At 41.9% G+C, this 17,133-nt stretch overlaps 1 protein-coding gene across 4 annotated transcripts in view; it reads left to right on the top strand.

The window, feature by feature from the left end:
- PRLR (prolactin receptor) overlaps positions 1-17,133 on the top strand; it is a 165,814-nt gene that overhangs the window by 105,384 nt on the left and 43,297 nt on the right. For 3 of the 4 annotated variants that reach the window (XM_005556706.5, XM_005556704.5, XM_065546150.2), the window contains one exon: positions 1,771-1,832. The exons of the other annotated variant lie outside the window; for it this stretch is intronic. The gene's annotated coding sequence lies outside the window, so the exon portion shown is untranslated. The remainder of the gene's footprint in view (positions 1-1,770; positions 1,833-17,133) is intronic. 4 annotated transcript variants of the gene reach the window in all.

The following is a 17,133-nucleotide window of genomic DNA, read 5'->3' as shown; positions in this document are numbered from 1 at the left end:
CCTGGTTCCCCACTCCCTCGCTGACCCCTCAGGGTTTCTGTCAAGAGTGTAAAAACAGTCTGGATCTTATTTGGGAGATGACAGAACGGAACAGGATTTGCTTTGAACAGAGCAGAACAACTCTAATCAAAGACAGAACTTTAAGTTCTAAAATAATTCTTAGAATCTAATTTTTTTTTAAACAGAAAATTTGGTGTCACTGCATCCTATGGAGAAAAATGAGTGGCTTCTAAGAAGCATGCCCCAGACATCTGTGTCACAGGCTCTGGATCCAACAGGCCCCTTATTATCAAATGCCTCGTGGCTGGCTGTCTTATGCCCAGATGGCCCTTGCCACATGGTAGCCTTTGATTGTAAAGACTTCCAGGCTCTTGATTAATCATGCCAACAGCAGCAATGTTGAGAAAATTGTGTGTGTGTGTGTGTGTGTGTGTGTGTGTGTGTGTGTGTGAGAGAGAGAGAGAGGTTGTCAATGGCATGAGGCTGCTAGTGACCAACCACAGCATCCTGCCAGTCACCTCCTCCTCTGTCCATTGAATCAGCATGGAGAATATTCAGCACTGGCTTCCTCAAGGAATAATCCTGAAGATTCTGGATTTTGAAGACTTAGAAAAAGCATTGTTTGGTCTGTTACTCTGGTTAGATTATTTGCCTTTGCTTGGAATGGGCAAGACAAAATTGGGCATTAAATTAAGAATTGCTGTTCATATATACCGAAGCCCATTTTGAAAAGTAGCTGTAGGCTGGGCATGGTGGCTCACACCTGTAATCCCAGCACTTTGGGAGGCCGAGGCAGGCAGATCACTTGAGGCCAGGAGTTTGAGACCAGCCCGGCCAACATGGCAAAACCCGATCTCTACCAAAAATACAAAAAATTGGCCAGGTGTAATGACGTGTGCCTATAGTCCCAGCTACTTTGGGCAGGGGGTGGGTGAAGTGGGAGAATCACCTGAGCCCTGGGAGGTTGAGGTTGCAGTAAGCTGTGATTGTGCCACAGCACTCCAGCCTGGAGACAGAGTAACAGCCTGTCAACAACAACAACAACAACAAAAACATAGACCTATGCAGGTCTATTTTGCAATCAAGTCCGGAAATCATTTTTTTTCTAAGATCCATACATCTAACAGCTGTCCCTTCATGCCTCCCAGACCCAGACCAGTCAGTCCCCAGAGTCTGAAAGTTCTTATACAAAACCCAGAATTCCAATTCATCTATAACTATGTCACAATTTGTTAATAAATTTCATTAAAGTCTCCAGGACCAAATTTTATGAAATCTAATCCCAACTAGGATAACTGGCAAAATTTGAGTAAGCCTATAGATTAGGTAATAATACTGTATGGATGTTAATTTTCTGATGTTAATTATTGTACTACCTTTAGGTAGGAGAATTGTCCTTGTTCTTAGGAAAACACACTGAAATATTTAGGGGTAAACATGCATCATGACTGTGACTAAGTCACAAATAATTAGGAAGTAACTTTTATGTACAGAGAAGAAAGATAATAAATCAGATGTGGTAAAATACTAACAACTGACAATGTGGGTCAAGAGTATATGATTTTTTAAAAAATATTTTATAACTATTCTATAAGATTAAAATTACTTCAAAATAAGGCTGCCAAAAAACTAATTTTAGAACATTAGAGCAGTCTCATGCCTATCACTGAGGAGCCAGTGTTCAGCCATGCTACATACTGCAGAATGAGCCAGAAATGGAATCTCCTGTCCTCCCATCTTTCGGCTAAAATGAATGATTTCCTCTTTCAGCTGAAGAACTCTCCTATTCATGGAGGCGAACACTGAGAATGCTTTCCACATGAATCCTGAAGGTAAGGGGGACTTGTTCACATGCCCCTCGGTCACACCACCCATCTGCCCCACTGTCCGTTTCATCCAGGGCAGGGGCTCAACTATCTTGGTTCACGGAATATCATCTCAAACCAGTCAATGTCTACACTGGCACATTCTGCTGTCTTCAAAGGCTGTTTCAATCTCCCCAGCCTGTCCAGCTCAGAAAACCTGATGTTTATCCTTTGCCCCGTTTTTCCTCAAAGAAAATACCAAAGCTTTTCATAGCTGATATCTCCTAGTGGTGCAATCATGAGAGAGTTTTATTTTGTCCTTGTAGTGTTCTGTAATTGAGAGATTATCGACAATGACTGTGTTACTTTTAGAATCAGAGAGAGAAATATTATGCTTGCTTTTATTTTCCTAAGCAACTCTACATAAATTCTTGCCACAGCTTTCTGGGCCCTGTAATGTCACTGCTGTGTCTCCTTCCTCCCAGCCCTCATGGCAGGACTCATATTGACAGGCTCTGGGTCTTCCCTCATCTATCAGTGGCAAGGAAACCCTAGGCTGCCAGGACTGCCTAGCAAATAGATCATGAAGTATTATGACTCCATTTTACAGATGGAGAAACCAAGCCCCCCGACTTGCCTCTATCTATACTACAGTCAAATGGGATCTGGACCCGCTGAGATGAGCTTGACATGTACAACTTTGAGGCTGTACTCTCTCATTCAGAGGAAGTTAAGGAGCCAGGAAGATAGGAAAACGATGAAGTTATTGGTTGAAGAAAATTGTAGGCAAAATTTTCCTGGGACTTCTTGGGGTCATCTAAGGGAACTTACTAGTCTTCCTACATTGAAACATGATAGCCCCTTGAGAGCCATCATGCCGCTTTGGTGTCAAGAACTGAGCCTGAACTTGCCCTCTAGACCAGGGTTTCTCAAACAACACTGTGGACGTTCTAGGTCAGATTGTTCTGGGTTGTGGGGCTCCTCTGTGCATCATATGATGCTCAGCAGCCTTCCTGGTGTCTCCCACTAAATACCAGAAGGACGCCACCCACCCCCGCTCTAACAACCAGTGATGTCTCCAGACAGTTCCAAGGAGGACAAAACTCCCCCCGACAGAAGTAATAATAAAATAATGTTTCCAGGCTTTGCCAAATGTCCTCCGGGTGGGGACAAAATTGTCCCTACCAAGAACCACTGCTCTAAGTTGTCTCAGCCCAGCGGGAGCTTTTGTTTTTCATGGAAATCAACTGAAATTTACAGTGTTCAGAATAAAACTAGCAAATACTTGCAGAAGAAATGTCATCAGTCATCAAAATGCTCTGGGTACGAGAGCACCCCATAGCATAATAGCCCTGCCCAAGAGCCTCTGGTAACATTGGAAGGGGTGAATCGAGCCATTCAGACTTCTCTAAGTTGCTTTCTCCAGTCTTGGCTTCTACCCCGTGATGTCAAATACCTCATGCTATTTACTAGAAGGAAAGGCAAATGAAAGAGAACAGGGCAATGCTGAAGACTGAGTGGACCCTTCCTTTAAGAGTTTGAAGAGGTCAGAAAGCACCCAATAGTCTGAGCTGTGTTGCAAAGCTCCGGGAAAATTTGGCGCTACTTTGTATTTGTGTGTGTATTCATTATTCTTAGACATGTATTCATAGACAACATTATTGCACAAAAGATTTGAGACATAGTCTCTGCTTCACTTTATATAATTTCAACTTTTTACAGCAAAAGGCTCACCATTCTAAAGAGTGACTTAACCAGAAATTTTTTTTTTTAATTAACCAAATAGTATGGAGTAGATAAAGTGGTGGTAGCAGATTTACCTGTGGTACCAATTGGCAAACCAAGGCCCTAAAAGGAAATTCCAAAGCCCTAGGGTTTGTACACACACTTCCTACTCATCTTTGAGTGCACCTCGAGGACCTTTTATTCCTCTGATTGATCTGCCCCTGACCCCTGCACCCAGCCTCCATTATCCTCCACCCTTTCCCAACCTGGTGTTTGGATTACAAAGATGCTTCTGATTCCAGTGGATATCTGTGAAATCACAGGCAGGAACTTGAAAGCAGTTACATGGTCAAGAGAAACAGAAACACAGCTCAGTTTCAGGGTAAAAAGAACATCCAGAAAGCAATATTCATAGAAGAATTCGGAGGGGGGGGAAGCTCCTTGAAAGAGGGGATTAAAAATTAAGAGTAAAATTGCAATTCCTGTCCAAGACCCGACCCAAAGTGTCACAGTTCATTTTGCAGCCTTTAATATGAGGTCTGGTCTCTTTAACTTAATTGTTAACTTTCCAGTCCTGTCCCAATGGTAATCATCACTCCCTAACAATCACTCCATCGTGCCCCATACCCACCCAGGGTGGAACAAACTGTCTCTCTGCCTGGCATGCCAGATTCTTTTGCAAGAGCCCTGGCATCCTTCAGGCTCTGCCCATTCCAACCCTCCCACCTCCAGCCCTTTCCCAAGCTCCCATCCACACAATTCTGCCCTTAACTCTGTCCAGACTGCAAGAGGTCAGGAGGAGCTTAGAAGCAGCCCAGGGTGCTAGGGAGGATGTGTCCACCCATAGGGTGTGCTTTGAAGTTCTTTTGAAGCTCTATACTCATAATCTTTCCCCCACCACTTACCTGTTAGAGTTTCTCAAATTCCTATCATTTGAACCTCTGCTTTGACTAAATTGTAGCATTACTCAAAACCTACACATGTACCTAAGAGAGAAAGGCCTTAATTTATGGATAGCAATTTGTTTATGAGATTGTCTTGCTGGTGCTTCTCTAAGAAGAGAGCCTTGGGATTGGGACACAGGACAAATTAATTTTGATTGCAATGGAGAGACTGAAACGATTGGGATATTGAGCTGTAGACCTGTACTGTCTGATACACAAGCCACTAGCTACTTGTAGCAATTTAAATATGAATTAATTGAAATTAAATAATATTAAAAATTCCATGCTTCAGTCACATTGAGTACATTCCAAATGTTTGCCAGCCTCAGTTGGCTTGTGGCTACCACTGGACAAAGGAAATCCATTGGACGTTTCCATCATGATAGAAAGTTCTGCTGAACAGCGTGTCTCAAGACTGAGGCTGGTACTTCCAGCAGAGAGTTCTGGAAAAGAGATGCAGCCCAACATCACCAGCTCTGTGGGCAGGGATAGAGAAGAGTAGAAGGAACCGAATTCCAAAAGGGAAGGGAGCCAAAGCTCAGGCCCAGCCCTGAGCAAACATGCATCTGCGCCACCCAAACTCTTTATGTTAACAAATGGAAAGAAAGGAGCTACTGGGGTCGGCTTCGTAGTCCATTTCCTCCATTGGATGGCCTCCGAGTTCTGTGGGCTTCTGATGAAGCAAAAGACCCCATCCTGAATCCTGAGGCAAGAGGGACTCAGAGTTTCACTCACATACAGGAGCCACTGGGCTCCTAGACAAAGGGAAATCTCCACCCTGGTGACACAAGGAGCCAGCCAGTCTCCCTGAGCCCACTTAGAGCAGTGAGCTTCCAAGTCAAAAGACATTTCAAGGAAGAGAAGCATCTTCTCCATCTGAAATTAGGCCTCCACTCAGAAAAATCTGAGGAGCCTGGAGGGTTCCAAGGAGCAATTGTAACCCCAACTGATGATGGTGGAGCATTTATCAAGCCTTGCCAATGACAGTGGTTCACGCTTTGATAGCACTTTGCAGCCATGTGGCACGCTTGCACAACAATATCATTTATTTCATCCTTACAACAGTTGACTGAGGAAAGCAGGGCACATGTGACCCTCTCGACACTTTACATTAAAAGATACTCATGCTCAGAAAGAGGAAAAGACATGCCAAATTTAATGTGGCTGATGAATGACAGGACCAGCTCTAGAAACCAACCTCCTATTCTGTCTCTCTCAAGTGATGGGGTTACTTGGTACCTGTCCAAGTCCCTAAGTGTGTCGACTCCAAAGTGTATGCCTGCCTATGGATCATGCTGCAAAGTCAGTTCATATCCAACTCCAAGCTGACAACCGAGCCCTTGAAAGACTTCTGCTAGGCCTCGCTGTCAAGAACATTCCTAAACCAATCACAGGCAAAAGGCAAGTGAAATCACCATGGTTAGCTTAGACTGATACCTCCTCATCTCCTGGGGCTAGATGCCTGATACCTAACAAAACTGGATTCTGTGGACAAAAATGAAGGGAGAAGTGGGTGTTGGAGAAGCAACCAGCAGTGTCTGCCAGACCCGGCTATATTCAGGGCTATGATAGACAAAGAAGAGGGGCTTTCTCCTCCTCTCCTGAAGCAGCTTCCCCAGGCAACCCCTCCTGGCCTCCTAAGTCAGGTCAAATCTGCCTGTTATTGGTTCTCATGGTACCTGCAGGGCTTCTTCTTAGCACCTGCATCATTTACACTGAAGTGTTTTATTAGCTCCTCTCTTCAGGAGACTGGAAGTACTAGGAGGGTTGTTTCAGCACAACATTGTATTCTTAGGACCCTACCCCTGCATCACAGATGCTCAGTTGATATTTGTTGAAGGGTTAACAGATGGGTGGGTGGGTAGATTGATGAATGGATGGATAGATGGATGGAAGGATGGATAAATGAATGGGTGGATAGATAGGTGAGTGGGTGGATGGATGAATGGATGGATGGATAAATGGGTGGGTGAGTTGATGGATGGATGGAAAGGTGGGTGGGTAGGTTAATGGATGAGTGGATGGACAGATGGGTGGGTGGATGGATGAATGGATGGATGGATGGATGGATGGATGGATGGATGGATAAATGGGTGGGTGGGTTGATGGATGGATGGAAAGATGGGTGGGTAGGTTAATGGATGGATGGATGGGTGGGTGGGTGGGTGGATGGATGGATGGATGGATGGATGGGTGGGTGGATGGATGAATGGATGGATGGATGGATGGATAAATGGGTGGGTGGGTTGATGGATGGATGGAAAGATGGGTGGGTAGGTTAATGGATGGATGGATGGATGGATGGATGGATGGACAGATGGGTGGGTGGATGGATAGATGGATGGATGGATGAATGGATGGATGGATGGGTGGATTGATGGATAACTGGTGGGTGGATAAATGGGTGGGTGGGTTGATGGATGGATGGAAAGATGGTTGGGTAGGTTGATGGATGGGTGGATGGATAGATGGGTGGGTGGGTGGATGGATGGATGGATGGAATTCCAGCCACTACATAGGTCAACTCTACATTTTCTCAAAATGCACTGTAAAGAGCTGGATCATGGTTTCCCTCCCTCTTCCCCACAAGTTGCGCTGGGAGTATGAATTGCCCCACTCCCAGACCAGCCTAGCTAAGGGCCCTGACCATTATCACTCTGGTTGGACAGGTGGCTTTTCTGCAAAGAAAGGGCTTCTGAGGGAAGCTGAATAAAATGAAAAAAAAAAAAAAAAAAGAATGAATATAAGCCAGTAAGAGAGACAAGCAATTATCTTGCTAGATAAATAGCCCAGGTGTTTTGAGTGAAGCAAGTTTGAAAGACCATATTGTCCATGAGAGGTGACTAAATCAGGTAGACACCGGCTGTATTTGTACAAGATGGACCAAAGTGATGAGGGAGAGAGGGACTTTGGGACTGGTACTAATGTCAGGAAGTGGTAGGGATGCTCAAATTCCTGGCAGTAGGCAAAGAAGTGGGGTTTTCACCTTGAGCCCAGTGCTTTCCCTCCCCTAGCCCACCTGCCTTTGAACTTCCAGATCCTCCTGCTTTCTCCTCTTTCTCTACCCTCTTTCCCTGTTTACCACTCTTTCAACTTCTGGTTCCTCTTGCTTTGCATGACAAGGACTAGTAGAAGCCCAGGGGCCAGAGTAAAACAAGCATCCAGCTTCTCAGAGGGAGCCCTACTGAATTTATTAAATGCCTTTTTAATAAGATGACCCAAACCTTCTTTGAGGCTCTGAAAAATGAGTTTTTCCGTGAAATTGCCTTTTACCCACTTGTCAGAAGTTTAATGAAAAATAATGGCTAACCTTAGGTATTTCAAATAACCCTAAGACAAACACAGTGATGGACTTCAGAGAAGTAGGGGAAAACCAGTGAGCAGGCCATGAGCATCAAAAGTTTTTTAAATCATTTCAACACAGGCTGAGAAGCAGGGCACAGGCTCAGTCATTCACCCTGATTAGCACAGGGAGGTCGTCTGTCAGCAACTGCTGAAAATTTTGCCACAAGCATACAAGTAATTTCTATCTTCTAACCTAGGGGAGAGCTTTTCCATGTATTTGCACCACTAAATGCCAGGTTTTCATTAGGGAGTTGTTTTTGTGGTGTTAAAAATTTTTATTGGGATTTTCCTCCTCAATTACGATAGTAATAGCTTTTTATTTTATTACAAGAGTAATCACATTTTATTTTAGAATCATCCTCCCAGAAACAACTACTTCCAATATATATTTCCAGTCTTTCTTCTGTGCACATATAGAGATATGTATATTAGATTGGGATCAAACACATCCACTTTCTGTATTCAGTTTCTTTTTTACTTTTTCCATATTTCTATATCATTGGTTCATCACATTACTTTAAAGATTAAATAATATTTCATGATATGACGATAACATGATCTAGGTAAACAATCCCTTATGATTTGATATTTAGATCTATTCCTCATGATTCTGTTTTTATAAATACCAAAATGAAAACAGAATATTGGATTCTAGAAGTAGGAGGGTGATATTCTCTTTGTACAGAAATTTTTTTTTCTGTTCATTTGGGATAAATTTCTAGAAGCCTATTTTGTAATTCAAAGTGTATCTACATTCTTAAGGCTTTTAAAATATATTACCCTAAAAGGATACACCAATTTATATTCAAAAGATAAAACGTCTGTCCCACCTCTACCATCTAGTAGCCAGAAGTGTTTACAAACTCAATGTTACCATCCTGAAATCTCACGGGGTGGGAAAGATAATTAAATAAAATATTTTATTGAAAATACTTTGAAAACTAAAACTGTGTTAAAATATATGTTGCAATTATTATCAATTTTTAAACCATCCAAGATGGAAAAGGCATTACCTCCCTCAATCACATATTCCAGTGATTAACAGCTCTTTAGAGCATAAAATTCTTACCAACTGCCCTCTAAATACAACCATACCACATATATTTTATTTATTCAGAACCATTTATTGAATACCTTCTATGTTTCCAGTTTTGCATTAAGCGTGGGAGATATGAAAAAAAACACACACAGAGCAATGAGCTTCTAGCCTGGGATGGGGTCGGGGTGCAGAGAAAGATAGGTCAAGTTTCGTTATCAGTGCTATGGTAAGGTCAGGTTCTGGGTGTTTTGTAGACAGGGCATGACCCAGCTTTGGAAAACCCATGGATGTCCATGCCTGAAGGAGGGTAATCTGAAACTGAGCGTGAGAGCAGTCGGCTTTCTGTTGGGGGAAAATGTGGCAATTCCTATTGTTTCTGAAGCAATGTGGAGAAATCACGTTTTCCTGGCAGCTATATTCCTGCATAGAAGGACAGCCACTTTTGTGGGAAAAAGACTTTAATAAGCCACATGGTGGGAAGGCTAACATACCCCATGGGGTTGACTTTGAGGAACACTAGATGGTTACCATGTCTCTAGAAATCAGTCTGCCATTTGGTGAGTGAGATACGCAAGCTGATGCTGATTACAGGATTGCTTGGGACTATAGAGAGAATTTTACTTTGTTTTTATATTATTTTAGAGGGGATTTTAGAGAGGTGTGAGGAAAGAAAAAGGGGAAAGATATGGAAACTGGTAGGGGAGGAACTTTGAGGGCAAAGACAGAGATGCCTAATAAGGAATTTATTGTGTCTCCTATGAAATGTGCTATAGAGCCCCTCACCCCTGTCTACTCACAATACACTTGCTCTTTTTTTTATTATTATTATACTTTAAGTTCTAAGGTACATGGGCACAAAGTGCAGGTTTGTTACATATGTATACATGTGCCATGTTGGTGTGCTGCACCCATTAACTCGTCGTTTACATTAGGTATATCTCCTAACGCTATTCCTTCCCCCTCCCCCATCCCACAACAGGCCCCGGTGTGTGATGTTCCCCACCCTGCGTCCAAGTGTTCTCATTGTTCAATTCCCACCTATGAGTGAGAATATGCGGTGTTTGGTTTTCTGTCCTTGTGATAGTTGGCTCAGAATGATGGTTTCCAGCTTCATCCATGTCCCTACAAAGGACATGAATTCATCCTTTTTTAGGGCTGCATAGTATTCCATGGTGTATATGTGCCACATTTTCTTAATCCAGTCTATCATTGATGGACATTTGGGTTGGTTTCAAGTCTGCTATTGTGAATAGTGCTGCAATAAACATATGTGTGCATGTGCCTTTATAGCAGCATTATTTATAATCCTTTGGGTATATCCCCAGTATGGGATGGCTGGGTCAAATGGTATTTCTAGTTCTAGATCCTTGATGAATCGCCACACTGTCTTCCACAATGGGTGAACTAGTTTATAGTCCCACCAAAAGAGTAAAAGTGTTCCTATTTCTACACATCCTCTCCAGCACCTGTTGTTTCTTGACTTTTTAATGATTGCCATTCTAACTGGTGTGAGATGGTATCTCATTGTGGTTTTGATTTGCATTTCTCTGATGACCAGTGCTGATATGAGCATTTTTTCATGTGTCTGTTGGCTGCATAAATGTGTTCTTTTGAGAAGTGTCTGTTCATATCCTTCACCCACTTTTTGATGGGGTTGTTTGATTTTTTTCTTGTAAATTTGTTTAAGTTCTTTGTAGATTCTGGATATTAGCCCTTTGTCAGATGGGTAGATTGTAAAAATTTTCTCCCATTCTGTAGGTTGCCTGTTCACTCTGATGGTAGTTTCTTTTGCTGTGCAGAAGCTCTTTAGTTTAATTGGATCCCATTTGTCAATTTTGGCTTTTCTTGCCATTGCTTTTGATGTTTTAGTCATGAAGTCCTTGCCCATGCCTATGTCCTGAATGGTATTGCCTAGGTTTTCTTCTAGGGTTTTTACGGTTTTAGGTCTAACATTTAAGTCTTTAATCCATCTTGAGTTAATTTTTGTATAAGGTGTAAGGGAGGGATCCAGTTTCAGCTTTCTGCATATGGCTAGTCAGTTTTCCCAGTACCATTTATTAAATAGGGCCTCCTTTCCCCATTTCTTGTTTTTGTTAGGTTTGTCAAAAATCAGATGTTTGTAGATGTGTGGTATTATTTCTGAGGACTCTGTTCTGTTCCATTGGTGTATATCTCTGTTTTGGTACCAGAACCATGCTGTTTTAGTTACTGTAGCCTTATAGTATAGTTTGAAGTCAGGTAGCATGATGCCTCCAGCTTTGTTCTTTTGGCTTAGGATTGTCTTGGCAATGCAGGCTCTTTTTTGGTTCCATATGAACTTTAAAGTAGTTTTTTTCCAATTCTGTGAAGAAAGTCATTGGTAGCTTTATGGGGATGGCAATGAATCTGTAAATTACCTTGGGCAGTATGGCCATTTTCACGATATTGATTCTTCCTATCCATCAGCATTGAATGTTCTTCCATTTGTTTGTGTCCTCTTTTATTTCGTTAAGCAGTGGTTTGTAGTTCTCCTTGAAGAGGTCCTTCACATCTCTTGTAAGTTGGATTCCTAGATATTTTATTCTCTTTGAAGTAATTGTGAATGGGAGTTCACTCATGATTTGGCTCTCTGTTTGTCTGTTATTGGTGTATAGGAATTCTTGTGATTTTTGCACATTGATTTTTTATCCTGAGACTTTGCTGAAGTTGCTTATCAGCTTAAGGAGATTATGGGCTGAGACGATGAGGTTTTCTAAATATACAATCATGTCGTCTACAAACAGGGATGACTTGACTTTCTCTTTTCCTAATTGAATACCCTTTATTTCTTTCTCCTGCCTGATTGCCCTCGCCAGAACTTCCAACACTATGTTGAGTAGGAGCACTGAGAGAGGGCATCCCTGTCTTGTGCCAGTTTTCAAAGGGAATGCTTCCAGCTTTTGCCCATTCAGTATGATATTGGCTGTGGGTTTGTCATAAATAGCTCTTATTATTTTGAGATATGTAACATCAATACCTAGTTTATTGAGAGTTTTTAGCATGAATGGGTGTTGAATTTTGTCAAAGGACCTTTCTGCAGCTATTGAGATAATCATGTGGGTTTTATCCTTGTTTCTGTTTGTATGATGGATCATGTTTATTTGCATATGTTGAACCAGCCTTGCATCCCAGGGATGAAGCCCACTTGATCCTGGTGGATAAACTTTTTGATGTCCTCCTTGATTTGATTTGCCAGTATTTTATTGAGGAGTTTTGCATCAGTGTTCATCAGGGATATTGGTCTAAAATTATCTTGTTTTGTTGTGTCTCTGCCGCCAGGCTTTGGTATCAGTATGATGCTGGCCTCATAAAATGAGTTGGGGAGTATTTCATCTTTTTCTGTTGATTGGAGTAGTTTCAGAAGGAATGGTACCAGCTCCTCTTTGTACCTCTGGTAGAATTTGGCTGTGAATCCATCTGGTCCTGGACTTTTTTTGGTTGGTAGGCTATTAATTATTGCCTCAATTTCAGAGCCTGCTATTGGTCTATTCAGGGATTCAACTTCTTCCTGGCTGAGACTTGGGAGAATGTATGTGTCCAGGAAATTATTCATTTCTTCTAGATTTTCTAGTTTATTTGCATAGAGGTGTTTATAGTATTCTCTGATGATATTTTGTATTTCTGTGGGGTTGGTGGTGATATCACCTTTATCACTTTTTATTGGATCTGTTTGATTTTTCTTCTTTTCTTCTTTATTAGTCTTGCTAGCGGTCTATCAATTTTGTTGATCATTTCAGAAAACCAGCTTCTGGATTCATTGATTTTTTGAAGGGTTTTTTGTGTCTCTATCTCCTTCCATTCTGCTCTGATCTTAGTTATTTCTTGCCTTCTGCTAGATTTGAATGTGTTTGCTCTTGCTTCTCTAGTTCTTTTAATTGTGATGTTAGGGTGTCGACTTTAGATCTTTCCTGCTTTCTCTTGTGGGCATTTAGTGCTATAAATTTCCCTCTACACACTGCTTTAAATGTGTCCCAGAGATTCTGGTACGTTGTGTCTATTCTCATTGATTTCAAAGAATATCTTTATTTCTGCCTTCATTTCGTTATGTACCCAGTAGTCATTCAGGAGCAGGTTGTTCAGTTTCCATGCAGTTGAGTGGTTTTGAGTGAGTTTCTTAATCCTGAGTTCTAATTTGATTGCACTGTGGTCTGAGAGACAGTTTGTTATAATTTCTGTTCTTGTACATTTGCTGAGGAGTGCTTTACTTCAACTATGTGGTCAATTATGGAATAAGTGCAACATGCTGCTGAGAAGAATGTATATTCTGTTGATTTGGGGTGGAGAGTTCTGTAGGTGTCTATTAGGTCCGCTTGGTGCAGAGCTGAGTTCAAGTCCTGGATATCCTTGTTAACTTTCTGTCTTATTGATCTATCTAATGTTGACAATGGGGTGTTAAAGTCTCCCCTTATTATTATGTGGGAATCTAAGTCTCTTTGTAGGTCTCTAAGGACTTGCTTTATGAATCTGGGTGCTCCTGTATTGGGTGCATATATATTTAAGATAGTTAGCTCTTCTTGTTGAATTGATCCCTTTACCATTATGTAATGGCCTTCTTTGTCTTTTTTTATCTTTATTGGTTTAAAGTCTGTTTTATTAGAGACTAGGATTGCAACCCCTGCTTTTTGTTTTTTGTTTGTTTGCTTGGTAGATCTTCCTCCAACCCTTTATTTTGAGCCTATGTGTGTCTCTGCAAGTGAAACAGGTCTCCTGAATACAGCACACTGATGGGTCTTGACTCTCTATCCAATTTGCCAGTCTGTGTCTTTTAATTGGAGCATTTAGCCCATTTATATTTAAGGTTAATATTGTTATGTGTGAATTTGATCCTGTCATTATGATGTTAGCTGATTATTTCGCTAGTTAGTTGATGCAGTTCCTTCCTAGCATCAATGGTCTTTACAATTTGGCATGTTTTTGCAGTGGCTGGTACCAGTTGTTCCTTTCCATGTTTAGTGTTTCCCTCAAGAGTTCTTGTAAGGCAGGCCTGGTGGTGACAAAATCTCAAAGCATTTGCCTGTCTATAAAGGATTTTATTTCTTCTTCACTTGTGAAGCTTAGTTTGGCTGGATATGAAATTCTGGGTTGAAAATTCTTTTCTCTAAGAATGTGGAATATTGGCCCCCACTCTCTTCTGGCTTGTAGAATTTCTGCCGAGAGATCTGCTGTTAATCTGATGGGCTTCCCCTTGTGGGTAACCTGACCTTTCTCTCTGGCTGCCCTTAATATTTTTTCCTTCATTTCAACTTTGGTGAATCTGACAATTTTGTGTCTTAGAGTTGCTCTTCTCGAGGAGTTCCTTTGTGGCATTCTCTGTATTTCCTGAATTTGAATGTTGGCCTGCCTTGCTAGGTTGGGGAAGTTCTCCTGGATAATATCCTGCAGAGTGTTTTCCAACTTGGTTCCATTCTCCCCATCACTTTCAGGTACACCAATCAGATGCAGATTTTGTCTTTTCACATAGTCCCATATTTCTTGGAGGCTTTGTTTGTTTCTTTTTACTCTTTTTTCTCTAAACTTCTCTTCTTGCTTCATTTAGTTCATTTGATCTTCAATCACTGATACCCTTTCTTCCACTTGATTGAATTGGCTACTGAATCTTGTGCATGCATAATTTTCTTGTGCTTGCATCATGTTCTTGTGACATAGTTTCAGCTCCATCAGGTCATTTAAGGTCGTCTCTATGCTGTTTATTCTAGTCAGCCATTCATCTAATCTTTTTTCAAGGTTTTCAGTTTCTTTGCAATGGGTTTGCACATTCTCCTTTAGCTCGGAGAAGTTTGTTATTACTGATCATCTGAAGCCTACTTCTCTCAACTTGTCAAAGTCATTCTCCATCCAGCTTTGTTCCATTGCTGGCGAGGAGCTGTATTCTTTTGGAGGAGAAGAGGCTCTCTGATTTTTAGAATTTTCAGCTTTTCTGCTCTGGTTTCTCCCCATCTTTGTGGTTTTATCTACCTTTCATCTTTGATGATGGTGACATACAGATGGGGTTTTGGAGTGGATGTCCTTTCTGTCTGTTAGTTTTCCTTCTAACAGTTAGGACCCTCAGCTGAAGGTCTGTTGGTGTTTGCTGGAGGACCACTCTAGACCCTGTTTGCCTGGGTATCACCAGCGGAGACTGCAGAACAGCAAATATTGCAGAACAGCAAATATTGCAGAACAGCAAATATTGCCTGATTCTTCCTCTGGAAGCTTCGTCTCAGAGGGGCACCCAGCTGGATGAGGTATCAGTTGACCCCTGCTGGGAGGTGTCTCCCAGTTAGGCTACTTGGGGGTCAGGGACCCACTTGAGGAGGCTGTCTGTCTGTTCTCAGATCTCAAACTCCATGCTGGGAGTACCACTACTCTCTTCAAAGCTGTCAGAAGGGACATTTAGTTCTGCAAAAGTTTTTGCTGCCCTTTGTTCAGCTATGCCCTGCCCCCATCGGTGGAGTTTACAGAGGCAGGCAGGCCTCCTTGAGCTGTGGTGGGCACCACCTAGTTCAAGCCTCCCAGCCACTTTCTTTACCTACTCAAGCCTCAGCAATGGTGGAACACCCCTCCCCCAGCCTCCCTGCTGCCTTGCAGTTTGATCTCAGGCTGCTGTGCTAGCAGTGGGCGAGGCTCCGTAGGCATAGGACCCTCCAAACCAGGTGTGGGATATAATCTCCTGGTGTACCGTTTGTTAAGACCATTGGGAAAGCACAGTATTAGAGTGGGAGTGTCCCTGTTTTCCAGGTACCGTCTGTCACAGCTTCCCTTGTCTAGGAAAGGGAATTCCCCAACCCCTTGCGTTTCCTGAGTGAGGTGATGCCCTCCCCTGCTTCAGCTCACACTCCATGGGCTGTACCCACTGTCCAGCAAGCCCCAGTGAGATGAACCTGGTACCTGTATTGGAAATGCAGAAGTCACCCATCTTCTACATTGCTCATGCTGGGAGCTATAGACTGGAGCTGTTCCTATTTGGCCATCTTGGAATCCCTATCCTTGCTCTTATCGATACCTCAAGTGACAGCCGGTTCAGTGTGCCCTGTACATGGGTGGAGGGTGAGAGTGAAGGCTGCCGTTTAGAGGCAGTCCTGCCTGGTTATTCATCCTTCATTCTGTAAGGAGCTAAGTGCTGCAGTGTTCTCAGAACATTTGTGCTAAGCAGGAAACCCCTCTTTTGAACTGTACAGGATATCAAAGTGAACACAATCTACTGCTCTTCCCATACTGACCCACGAGCCTCACTTTTGCTGTTCACCTGGGCACATGCACTTATAGAGCTTTTAAAAAAAAGGGAAAGATTATAATAGGATTTTTTAGGGAATCAAGGACATTCAAAAATACATTCAGGTGTTTGTCAGCCTCTCTGCTTAGGCACACCCATGAAAGCATCCCAAGCCATTTATATTTTGACTTGCAAATAAACTGGCAATTGCTATAATTGAGAGTATAAGCAAAGCATCAAACTTCTCTTCCAAATTCTATTGTTCTTATGGTAATAATAATTTCTATGTCCCAAAGTGAGTGTAGAGGCATGGATATGTGGCAATAGGATGTTTTCTAGGCCAATGATGAACAACCATCTTGGGTAAACTACTAAGAAGAGTGTTTACACAGATAAAGAGAAATTCACTAACATTTTGAGTTTTGACTTCCCAATCTCTTTTTTTAAAAATTAATGGTTTCAGAGAGGAATGTTTGGAAGACACACCATTGATTATATGCTGTACAAAGTGGTGCTCTTTTTATTGTAAAGCAGTGAGTCAGTGAAGATTTACTGGGATCTACCAAGCCAATGTCCTAGTGGCCAAATGTGCAGACAATTGCAGAAGCCCACTCTACTTCCGTTGGCCCAGGAAGCCTAGCAACCAATGGGGAGTTAGCTGTACCCTTTGCCGATATGCACTAGTGGCATGGAGGACTTATTAAGAAATAGAGAGAGCTTTTTATAATTGACAATAGCACTTGCCTTTTAAGATGTTAAGCATAGTATACCATATTTTTCTAAGTTCAGTAGTCTTACTTTGGGACACAGAAATGCGTCACTATTTAAAACTCACCTATCCAGCAACCTTAACTACATGGAATATATATGAGATCTAGGAAGCAAGGTAAATAGGTTTTTGAACAAAATAGATATAACAAAATCTATTTACCTACAGGTTTGATAGGAAATTCCTTCAGTCATCACTCAGAACCTAGTTATTCTTATTTGAAATCACCTTAATTTTCTAAAACTTAGTTATTGGACTTTTTAATTCACATCAGATCAGAAGCAACAATAGAGTGG

The sequence above is a fragment of the Macaca fascicularis genome, chromosome 6, assembly GCF_037993035.2.
Source record: "Macaca fascicularis isolate 582-1 chromosome 6, T2T-MFA8v1.1".
Classification (NCBI taxonomy): Eukaryota; Metazoa; Chordata; class Mammalia; order Primates; family Cercopithecidae; genus Macaca; species Macaca fascicularis.
Note: the sequence above shows the minus strand (reverse complement) of the source record. Positions and strands in the feature narration are given on the sequence as shown.